Below are 11,234 nucleotides of genomic sequence, written 5' to 3'. Positions count from 1 at the left end.
GGTGCGGCCTCCGCAGGGCCCTGCACTCAGAACGGCTGGGCGGCCAGAGCCACTGGCCCGCACAGTGAGGGGCTTAGCACCCGGGCCAGCAGCTACGGAGGGTGCAGTGGGTCCTCCAGCACTGCCAGCCCGCACATGCAGCACTGGAATTCTTGCCAGGCCTCAGCCGCCTCCCCGCCGGGCAGGGCTCGGGACCTGCAGCCCTCCATGTTGGAGCACCTTGCTCGGCCCCAGCCTCCCTGACGGGCGCCAACCCCGGATCCGCGGTGCCAGGTCCCAGCAACCACCCAAGGGCTGAGGAGTGCAGAAGCCCAGCGCAGGACTGGCGGGCAGCTCCGCTTACAGCCCTGGGGAGGGAGGCACTAGGAGAAGCCAGCTGGGCTCCTGAGTTGTGTGAGGACTTGCGGAACTTTTGTGTCTAGCTAAAGGATTGTAAATGCACCAATCAACATTCTGTGTCTAGCTCAAGGTTTGTAAATGCACCAATCAGCACCCTGTCAAAACGGACCAATCAGCCCTCTGTAAAATGGACCAATCAGCAGGATGTGCATGGGGTCAGATAAGGGAATAAAAGCAGGCTGCCCCAGCCTGCAGTGTCAACCTGATCAGGTCCCTTTTCAACCTGTGGAAGCTTTGTTCTTTCTTTGCCATAAATCTTGTTGCTGCTCATTCTTTGAGTCTGTGCCACCTTTATAAGCTGTAATACTCACCACAAAGGTCTGCAGCTTTACTTCTGAAGCCAGCAAGACCATGAACTCACCAGAAGGAACGAAGAACTCCAGACGCACTGCCTTTAAGAGCTGTATCACTCACCATGAAGGTCTGCAGCTTCACCCCTGAAGTCAGCAAGACCACGAATCCACCAGAAGGAAGAAACTCCGGACATATCTGAACATCTGAAGGAACAAACTCTGGATACACCATCTTTAAGAACTGTAATACTTACTGCGAGGGTCTGTGGCTTCATTCTTGAAGTCAGCGAGACCAAGAACCCACCAATTCCAGACACAGTCCTAGCTACTCATCTGCTTCAGCCTCCCAAGTACCTGGGACTACAGGCATATGCCACCACACCCAGCTAATTTTTGTATTTTTAGTAGAGATGGGGGTTCACCATGTTGGCCAAGTTGGTCTTTTACTCCTAACCTCAAGTGATTCACCCACCTCGGCCTCCCAAAGTGCTGGGATTACAGGTGTGAGCCACCATGCCCGGCCTTTTTTCTACTCCTTTCTCTCCTCTCCTGGTGTTTTCTTTATACATATTTGGTGTGGTTAATGGTGCCCTTCATTTCTCTGAGTCTCTGTTCATTCTTCATTTTAGTTTTTTCTCCGTTATTTGGATTGCATAATTTCTATTGGTCTGTCCCCAAGCTTGCTAATTATTCTGCCAGTGTAAGTACGCTGTTGAGCCCCTCTAGTGAATTTTGCTTTTCAGTGATTGTACTTCTCAGCTCTAGATTTTCCATTTGGGTCTTTTAATTAATAATTTTTTTCTGTTTCTTAATATTCTCTATTTGATGTGACATTGTCACTATACCTTCCTTTACTTTTTAAATTATGTTTTCCTTTCATTCTTTGAACATATTTATAGTGGATACTTTGAAATCTTTTTTTTTTTTTTTTCTTATTTTGAGACAGAGTCTCACTCTGTCACCCAGGCTGGAGTGCAGTGGCGTGATCTTGGCTCACTGCAACCTCTGCCTCCCAGGTTCAAGCGATTCTCCTGCCTCAGCCTGCTGAGTAACTGGGACTACAGGTGTGTGCCACCACACCTGGCTAGTTTTTGTATTTTTAGTAGAGATGGAGTTTCACCATAATGGTCAGGCTGGTCTATGTACTCCTGACCTTGTGATCTGCCCACCTCGGCCTCCCAAAGTGCTGGGATTACAGGTATGAGCCACTGCACCTGGCCTACTTTGAAACCTTTGTCTGTTGAATCTAACATCTGGTTACTTTCACAGGCAGTTTCTCTTGTTTGCTTTTTTTCCAGCATATGTGTCATACTATCCTATTTCTTTGCATTTCTCACAACTTTTTACTGGAAGCTGGACATTTTAGATAATTCATTGTTTAAACTCGGTATTGGCCCCTTTGGGGATTATTTTTGTTATTTTAGAGACAGAGTCTTGCTCTGTCGCCCAGGCTGAAGTGCAGTGGCGCTATCTCGGCTCACTGCAATCTCTGCCTCCTGGGTTCACACCATTCTCCTGCCTCAGCCTCCTGAGTAGCTGGGACTACAGGCGCCCGCCAGCACGCCTGACTAATTTTTTGTATTTTTTAGTAGAGACGGGGTTTCACCGTGTTAGCCAGGGTGGTCTCGGTCTCCTGACCTCATGATCTGCCCACCTTGGCCTTCCAAAGTGCTGGGATAACAGGCGTGAGCCACTGTCCCTGGCCGGTGATTGTTATATGCTTATTTGTATAGTAACTGACTGGATTTTTATTTATTTATTTTTTGAGATGTAGTCTCGCTCTGTTGCCAGGCTGAAGGGCAATGGCACGATCTTGGCTCACCATAACTTTCAACTCCCTGGTTCAAGCGATTCTCCTGCCTCAGCCTCCCCAGGTAGCTGGTACTACAGGCACATGTCACCCCGCCCAGCTAATTTTTGTATTTTTAGTAGAGACAGGGTTTCACTACGTTGACCAGGATGTCTTGATCTCCTGACCTCATGATCTGCCCACTTTGGCCTCCTAAAGTGTTGGGATTAGAGGCGTGAGCCACCATGTCTGACCTGAATTGTTTTGGTGAAGTCTGTCTCCTTCCTCTGTCCCTTCCCGGTAGTATAAAGCCCCTGATGTTGCCCCTCCATGTATGCAGCCTTGGGTGCTAACAGTTACCTTGGAATGACTGTAGTTGTACAAGGGCTTTCTTCACTCTCTTTCCCTGACTTCACATAACTTTTAAGACCCTTTAGTTTCTGGCTGATTGCTTTATTGTTTTCAACAATGTCGTGGGGCATACATCACTCCACAGACTGATCTGATTAAATTTAGTCTCTTTTGACAGGATTGCTCCCAATGTCAATATCTGAGTTTTTTTTTTTTCTGACCCCAAGAGGCCTCGTCCCAGCTTTGTAGTCCTCTCTGCAAACTAGCCCAGCCTATAGTTTAGTTTACATCTCCAATGAATTGGCTTATCTCCTCCCAGCTGCCTTTCTACTGCTGTATCTAAAACACAGGTTCAGTTGCTTGGTGCTTGCAGAATCCAATTAACAAGAGCAAGGTCTGGTATAAAGTGACTTTTTTTTTTTTAAGAGGGAGTCTCACTCTGTCACCCAGGCTGGAGTGCAGTGGCGTGATATCTCGGGTCACTGCAAGTTCCGCCTCCCGGGTTCACGCCATTCTCCTGCCTTAGCCTCCTAAGTAGCTGGGACTATAGGCGCCTGCCACCACGCCCAGCTAATTTTTTGTATTTTTAGTAGAGACGGGGTTTCACCATATTAGCCACAATGGTCTCGATCTTCTGACCTTGTGATCCACCCACCTGGGCCTCCCAGAGTGCTGGGATTACAGGCGTGAACCACTGCGCCCGGCCTAAGGTGACTTTTTATTCCAAAGCTTAGCTTGGGGGGAAGTACAGGCTTTCTGCCTTTAAAAGTACTCCTCCTTTGGAGTAGACAGCAAGCACTTTTAAAGGGGGCATAGGCTGGGCACGGCGTCTCACCCCTGTAATCCCAGCACTTTGGGAGGCTAAGGCAGGCAAATCACCTGAGGTTGGGAGTTTGAGACCAGCCTGACCAACATGGAGAAACCCTGTCTCTACTAAAAATACAAAATTAGCCGGGTGTGGTGGTGCATGCCTGTTATCCCAGCTACTTGGGAGTCTGAGGCAGGAGAATCACTTGAACCTGGGAGGCGGAGGTTGTGGTCGGTGAGCCGAGATTGTGCCATTGCATTCCAACCTGGGCAACAAGAATGGAGCTCCGTCTCAAAAACAAGGGCCTAACATGAATGGGATATGGCGGGTTAGGGGGGAGCGAGCAGTTGCAAGGGTCTGTGTGTTAGCTTGGTGCCTTATCTACCAGGTGATCAAGGTGGTGACTGCTGGTTTCTTTGTGAGCAGGCATACGTTGGGTTGTGAATCTACTGTTACCTCTTGAGACAACCTCCTAGTGGGCAAGTGTTCTGCTCTGGAGCTTCTAAGCACATAGTTGATCTACCCCTGTAGGGAGTGTCTGATGAAGAGAAGGTAAAAGGCTATAATTGTATTTCTTTTTTTTTTCTTTTTTTTCTTTTTTTTGAGATGGCGTCTCGCTCTGTTGCCCAAGCTGGAGTGCAGTGGTGCGATCTTGGTTCACTGCAAGCTCCGCCTCCCAAGTTCAAGCAGTTCTCCTGTCTCATCTTCCTGAGTAACTGGGATTACAGGCATCTGCCACCATGCCCAGCTAATTTTTTTATTTTTAATACAGACGGTGTTTCACCATGTTGGCCAGGTTGGTCTCAAACTCCTAAACTTAGGTGATCAACCTGCCTCGGCCTCCCAGAGAGTGCTGGGATTACAGGCATGAGCTACCACGCCCAGCCTATAATTGTATTTCTAAAGAGCTAAGTAGGAAGTGGGAAAAAGGAGGATAAGAAGAGAGAGAAAACAAAGAATTTAAAAATAATTAAATAATTGAGGCCAGGTGCAGTAGCTCATGCCTGTAATCCCAGCACCTTGGGACTTGAGGTCAAGAGTTTGAGACCAGCCTGGCCAACATGATGAAACCCCATCTCTACTAAAAATACAAACATTAGCCTGGTGTGGTGGCATACGCCTGTAATCCTAGCTACTCGGGAGGCTGAGGCATGAGAATTGCTTGAACCCGGGGGGCAGAGGTTGCAGTGAGCTGAGATTGTGCCACTGCACTGCAGCCTGGATGACAGTGAGACTCTGTCTCACAGAATAATAATAATAATAATGATTAAAGTGGAGGTACTCAGTTACACTTCCACTCTTTTTGAAAGCACTGTGAGGCTCGAACTCCACACTCTGTTCCAGATGAAGTCAGTTCATTTAGGAAGAGATTTGGTGCTCTGTTTTATGGCCTCTTTCTATTCCCAAGCAAAGTTTGTGAGCATGGCTATGGAGCTGTGGGTGGAGACAATGGCACTCTTCCAAGTGATACCCGCACTTTAGAAACTTAGTGCACTTGGTTTTGGAGGGAGATGGGGCAGTAGCCTCTGGTCTTCTTGGCATACTTGGCATACTTCTTGGCATTTCACTAACATGGCATCTTCACTTTATGGTCTGGAGAAGAGGTGATTTGGGGCCCCATAATTATTATTATTATTTTGAGATGGAGTCTTGCTTTGTCACCCAGGCTGTAGTCAGTGGCTCAATCTCAGCTCACTGCAACCTCCGCCTGCTGAGTTCAAGTGATTCTCCTATCTAAGCCTCCCAAGTAGCTGGGATTATAGGCACCCATCACCACACCCAGCCAATTTTTGTATTTTTAGTAGAGACGCGGTTTCACCATGTTGGCCAGGCTGGGTCTCAAACTCCTGACCTCAGGTGATCCACCCACCTCGGTCTCCCAAAGTGCTGGCGTTACAGGTGTGAGCCAACACACCTGGACTGGTCCCCATAATTTTTAGCAGTCCTGTACCCAAAGTAGAACCTACATCGTAGTACTCTGGGCTAGGTGGAAGAAGGGAACTCCTGCTTCTTGCCTGCACACTCCTGAAATGTAGCCTCAACAACAGGCAGCAGGATGGGATCTGCCAGTGTCCTACCCTCCGAAGAAGATAACCTTTCAACTGGAAGTTGCAGGAAAACAAAGGCCTATGTTCTTGCCTTCAGTGGCCTGGAGTAGAATTTTTGTCTCACTTAGGTGGGCTGGAGAAAGGTGGCAGTTGGTCATGATTTGCGTACCACTGACTCTTACCGTTCTTACCAAAGTTTAGATTTTCTCAAATAAATGTTTCTTCTGTCAAAAGACAAAATTATAACACATTTTGTTTAAATATCTCAATTGGGTTTATTGTGATTCTAGCATTGGGCAACACTTCATTCTGTAAAATAGAATAAGTGTTCTAATGAGTGAAGCAGAGGAGATTAGCTTTATAGACAGAAAAGGGGTCGGATAAAGAAGAAAAAAAGAATAAAAAGTGGATTGGTCTCATTTAATAGGGTTGCTCCAGAAAAAAAGTGGATTGGTCATTTTAGGGTGGGGACAGGGAGACAGAATAATGGAAAAATAAGCTGATTGGTTAACATCAGGTTACTTCAGATGAAAGATTAAAACAGAGAGAGCTTCATACGATGTCAGTTGAAACTGGCTTGTTTGGGAAATTAGGCTGTTACCTCTTTCAGTCTCTCAATTTCTAGAAAGGCCAGATGACAGCTCAATTTCTGTTTGGTGAGCATTAGTGATGCTATTATGATTTTTAGTCTGGACTATTGGGCCTAGTGTTATGAGATCTTTGGGGTGTCACTTTTCTGACCAGAAACATCTGTGGCTGATGGCGCCTTTGCCTGAGTTTTACTTGGGCCCACTGGGCTTGTTCTGTCCACAGCCTGGCATTGCACTCATATTACCAGCCTGTATCCCATGCCTGCCAAGGGAGAGTCAGGCATGGAGCGGTGAGCAACAAGGGGTGTGGGAGCAAACATGGGGTCCAGCCACTGTGCAGTCAAGAAACTCTAGTTGCTGCAGCGGGGTGGGCAGCTCCAGGTGCCGGCATGGGTACTGGTCCTCTGTGAAGCTACGGCCAGATGAGGTGCACTTCAGGCAGCTTCCAGTGCTGGCACCAGGGAACACTGGGGAAGCTTGGAGATGCCAGGAACCACAGCGCCCCAAAGAGGGAGTCACAGCCCTGGTTTGGGGAGCTCCCAGGTCTGGGCTCCTTGAAGGGCCACAGCTCTTCTCTCCTCTTCACATGCAACATGGTGAGAAAGGGGCATCTCAGCTCCTAATATGTTTGTGTTACAGTTCTTTCAGCCTCACCATTCGGTGAGTCCCGAGTTCTTATCCTGTGACTAGGAAGAGGTACGCAGACAAGTGAAGGGTAAGCAAGAGGAAGAGGAGTTTCTTTGAGAGAACAGCTCAGGCTGGACGTGATGGCTTATGCCTGTAATCCCAGCACTTTGGGAGGCCAAGGTGGGTGGATCACGAGGTCAGGAATTCGAGACCAGCCTGGCCAACATGGTGAAACCCCGTCTCTACTAAAAATACCAAAAAAAATTAGCCAGGCCTGATGGCATGTGCCTGTAGTCCCAGCTACTGGGCAGGCTGAGGCAGGAGAATCGCTTGAACCCAAGAGGTGGAGGTTGCAGTGAGCCAAGATCATGCCACTGCACTCCAGCCTGGGTGACAGAGCAAGACTCCGTCTCAGAAAAAAAGAGAGAACAGCTCAGAGGAGGTCCGCAGGGGTCACCTCCTTTCCATAGACAGGGTGTCTCCTGGAGTATTCAGCCCCATTTGATGAGTGCTGAGCTCATCAAGAGAGGGTAGCTCCTCCACAGAGAGGGTAGCTCCTCCGCAGCTAGTCGTCCCATTGTCTGTTCTGCTCTGGCTAAGCCCAGGGGTTTAAGGGGGCTTAAACAGGAGTAAGTACCTGCCGATTGGTCCATGGGCAGGCCCAGAAAAGGCACCACAAGTTCCCACTCTGGTCTATGGGACTAGCAGCTAGGCCCCCAACCTTCAAGCCCTCCCTGGCCTTAAGGTGGGGCCTCACCAGGGACCCGCCCCCTTCTGTCCAGTAGCCTGTCTGCCTCCTGCTCAGGCCCAGGCTGCTCATGCCATGGTGCACATGCAGGCCAGTGCCAAGCTGCCCTCCGCTCGCCCTCAGCTTAAACTCTCCCCATCCTGCGCTTGTTGTAGCCCAAAGTCCGGAGAGGGACAAAGTGGCAGAGGGCTGGTGTGTCATTGCTGCCCCAAACATGCATACACCTGGCCGGGCTTTTACCACGCCTGGGTTCATCTGGCTCTGAGATTGGAGCTGGGGGTGGGGGTAATAGGGAGAGGCCAGGCTGTGGGAACAGACACCCCTGAGCCTGCAGGGGCAGCTGGGGCCTCTCCGGCCTGGCTCTGCCTTGGGGCACCTCTGTGCCTGCCCCTTTGCTCCTGACCACGCTGCTCCCCCACCGGCAGGTGACAGCCTGGCCCCATCCTAGCAACCTCCAGGGCAGTGGGTTCTGGGCGGGGCTCCCAGGGGCCGGCTCTGGGGACTGTGCTTCCTCCCCTCGCCTTCCCCACAGCTGAGGCAGGTGTCCGGAGTGGTGGAGGGTCCCGGCCTGGGGGCGGCTCCCAACCATGCGGAAGGTGGGCGAGGTCTGGCCAGCTGCTTCAGGGATGTGGGGTACAGGGTTCCAATGGTGCCACTGCTCTTCTGCAGCTGCTGCTGCCATCACCGCTCACATCTCCCTGCTGCTGCCAGCGTGATGGTAGCGGCTGCTCTGGATGGCCCGCGGCTGTCATCACTAGTGCAGGAGTTTAGTCCAAAACAATGGCCTCCTATAATTTTTATTTAAAAATTTGAAGGTCATTTTCTCTTAGCACCATTTCCAGAGACTTTGTTTTTTGGAGTTGAAGCCTTGTTCTATAGCCCTGGCTGGAGTGCAGTGGCATGATCACGGCTCACTGCAGTCTCTGCCTCCCTAGCTCAAGTCATTCTCCCAAGTACCTAGGACTACAGGTGCACACCACCACACCTGGCTAATTTTTTGTAGTTTTTGTAGAGAGAAAGTTTCACCCTGTTGCCTAGGCTGGTCTTAAACTTCTGAGCTCAAGGGATCAGCCCACTTTGGCCTTCTAAAGTGCTGGAATTACAGATGTGAGCCTGGCCACTGAGGGAAATGGTAGGTTTACAGAGCTCCTTATGGTGTCATGTTGGATGCGGAACCAAACAGGATTACATTTTATATTTAATTGTTACGTCTTTTTAAATTTGAAACATTTTCTCACTTTTTTGTGACTTTGACTTTTCTTTTTTTTGAGAGGGAGTTTTGCTCTTATTGCCCAGGCTGGAGTGCAGTGGTGTGATCTTGGCTCAACGCAACGTCCGCCTCCCGGGTTCAAGCAATTCTCCTGCCTCAGCCTCCTGAGTAGCTGGGATTACAGGCATGCGCCACCACGCCCAGCTAATTTTGTAATTTTAGTAGAGATGGGGTTTCTCCATATTGGTCAGGCTGGTCTCGAACTCCTGACCTCAGGTGATCCGCCTGCCTAGGCTTCCGAAAGTACTGGGATTACAGGCGTGAGCTACTACGTCTGGATGACGTTGACATTTTTGAGGAGCAGGGGCCATTTTTTTTTATTTTTTGCAGTATAGAATAATTTATTGCAAAAGAAAAATAGTATTTTGAAAGTTAAGTGCAGAATAGGCAGTATACCCTGAGAGAGAGAGGATTCAGGGCAGGCTGCTCATAAGGATGAGACAGCCTGGGCCGTGTGTTTTATAAAATGTCCCTTGGTTTGGATTTTTCTGATGTTTTCTCATGAATAGATTTAGGTTATACATTTTTGGCAGGAATACCACGTAAGTGATATGCCCTCAGTGCATTGTATCAGGAGGTTCACAGTATAACATACTAGGTGTTATTTTAATTTTGAACAGTTCTTTCCACAAGCATACATTGAATGTCACATAGTACTTTTTTTTTTATTACTAGTCAGATTGAATTTTATGTATGCTAATGATATGGAAGGGGGGCAGGGAAGTACTGGGTAAGGGAGGGTGTGGCCTCTGGCTAGGGCTCCACCTTCAGAACAAGCACTGCTGCCTTCGTACCCAAATGTTGCATTTCCCAAGACCACCCTGGCCTGCCACTCCTCCATCCTGTGCCTATAAAAAACCCCCGAGACCCTAGCAGGAACACAGATAAGAGGCTGGATGTTGAGAGAAACAAATCGGCAAAAGAAGACACAAGCCGCTGGGCATTGAGAGGACGTCAAGGGGAACATGCCAGCAGAAGAGCACACTGACAGATGCCAGCAGGCCATCGACTGGCAGAACAAGGTGGAGTTTGGCCAGGGCAGCTGGAGGAGAACCCGGGCCGCCGAGCAGCCGGACTCCAGGGGAAAACCGTCTCCCTTCTGGTTCCCCCATCTGCTGAGAGCTACTTTCACTCAATAAAACCTTGCACTCATTCTCTAAGCCTATGTGTGATCTGATTCTTCCGGTACACCAAGGCAGGAACCCTGGGATACAGAAAGCCCTCTGTCCTTGCAATAGGGCAAGGGTCTAATTGAGCTAACACAAGCTGCCTACAGATGGCTAAACTAAAAGAGCACCCTGTAACACATGCCCACTGGGGCTTCAGCTGTAAACATTCACCCCTAGACACTACCGTGGGATCGGAGCCCCCACATTCTGCCTGTCTGTATGCTCCCCTAGCGGTTTGAGCAGTGGGGCACTGAAGAAGCGAGCCACACCCCCAATCAAACGCCCTGCAAGGGGGACAAGGGAACTTTTCCCATTTCACTAAATGGTTTATGTGATTATTTTGTAAATATATGGGATTTATATTTACATATATATATATATAAATGAATTTGCTGAATTATCTATGAGATTGATTTTGTTTTACCTATTCTAATATTGTTGGGTTTTATTGATTCAAAGAACTCTTTATATATGAATGCTATTAATCCTTTGGCATGAATGTTGCAAATGTTTTCCCTAGTTTATTTTTTGTTTGCTCTTTAATTTCTTATGACTTTTTAAAATATCTTGAAGTTTAAAATTTTTATGCAAACTGAACTATTAGTATTTTCCTGTATGGTTTCCACCTTTGATATCATGCTTAGAAAAGCCCTTCCTCTAAGATTACAGAAATATTTTTTCCTACTACATACTGATTTTCTTTTTGTTTCTCAAATAGGTACATTTGCGGGAGCACATGGGTGAAAAGTATACAACTTACAGCGTGAAAGCTCGCCAGTTGAAATTTTTTGAAGAAAACATGAATTTTTGAGTGTTTGTCCTAATCTGCTGCCGGAATTAAAGACCTATTTTTAGAGATTTTTGGCTTAAAAAACAAGGGCAAACAGTCATTTGGAAGCCATTCACCACTGTTTTATATCTCTTTTTTATATCTCCTTGGGGTTTTCCTACAGAAAAGAAATTGGACAGCAGAATAATATGAAGCAGGATCAGGAAAGAAAAAAACTTTGGCTTTCATATTCTGAGGACAAATCTGTTGTTTGTTTGATTACTGTTTACTGAGCCTTAATCCACCAAGTTTATATCTAGAATTTTATTTTTTTAAGGTACTGATTAGCTTAAACACAGGGCTTGAAAATTTT

At 47.9% G+C, this 11,234-nt stretch overlaps 1 pseudogene; it reads right to left on the bottom strand.

Annotated features, from left to right (window-relative positions):
• The window catches only part of LOC105523849, a 23,792-nt pseudogene extending 12,976 nt beyond the window's left edge, over nt 1-10,816 (bottom strand).
• Between the last annotated feature and the right edge of the window lie 418 nt (nt 10,817-11,234).

Source organism: Colobus angolensis, unplaced genomic scaffold, assembly GCF_000951035.1.
Source record: "Colobus angolensis palliatus isolate OR3802 unplaced genomic scaffold, Cang.pa_1.0 Scaffold477, whole genome shotgun sequence".
Classification (NCBI taxonomy): domain Eukaryota; kingdom Metazoa; phylum Chordata; class Mammalia; order Primates; family Cercopithecidae; genus Colobus; species Colobus angolensis.
Note: the sequence above shows the minus strand (reverse complement) of the source record. Positions and strands in the feature narration are given on the sequence as shown.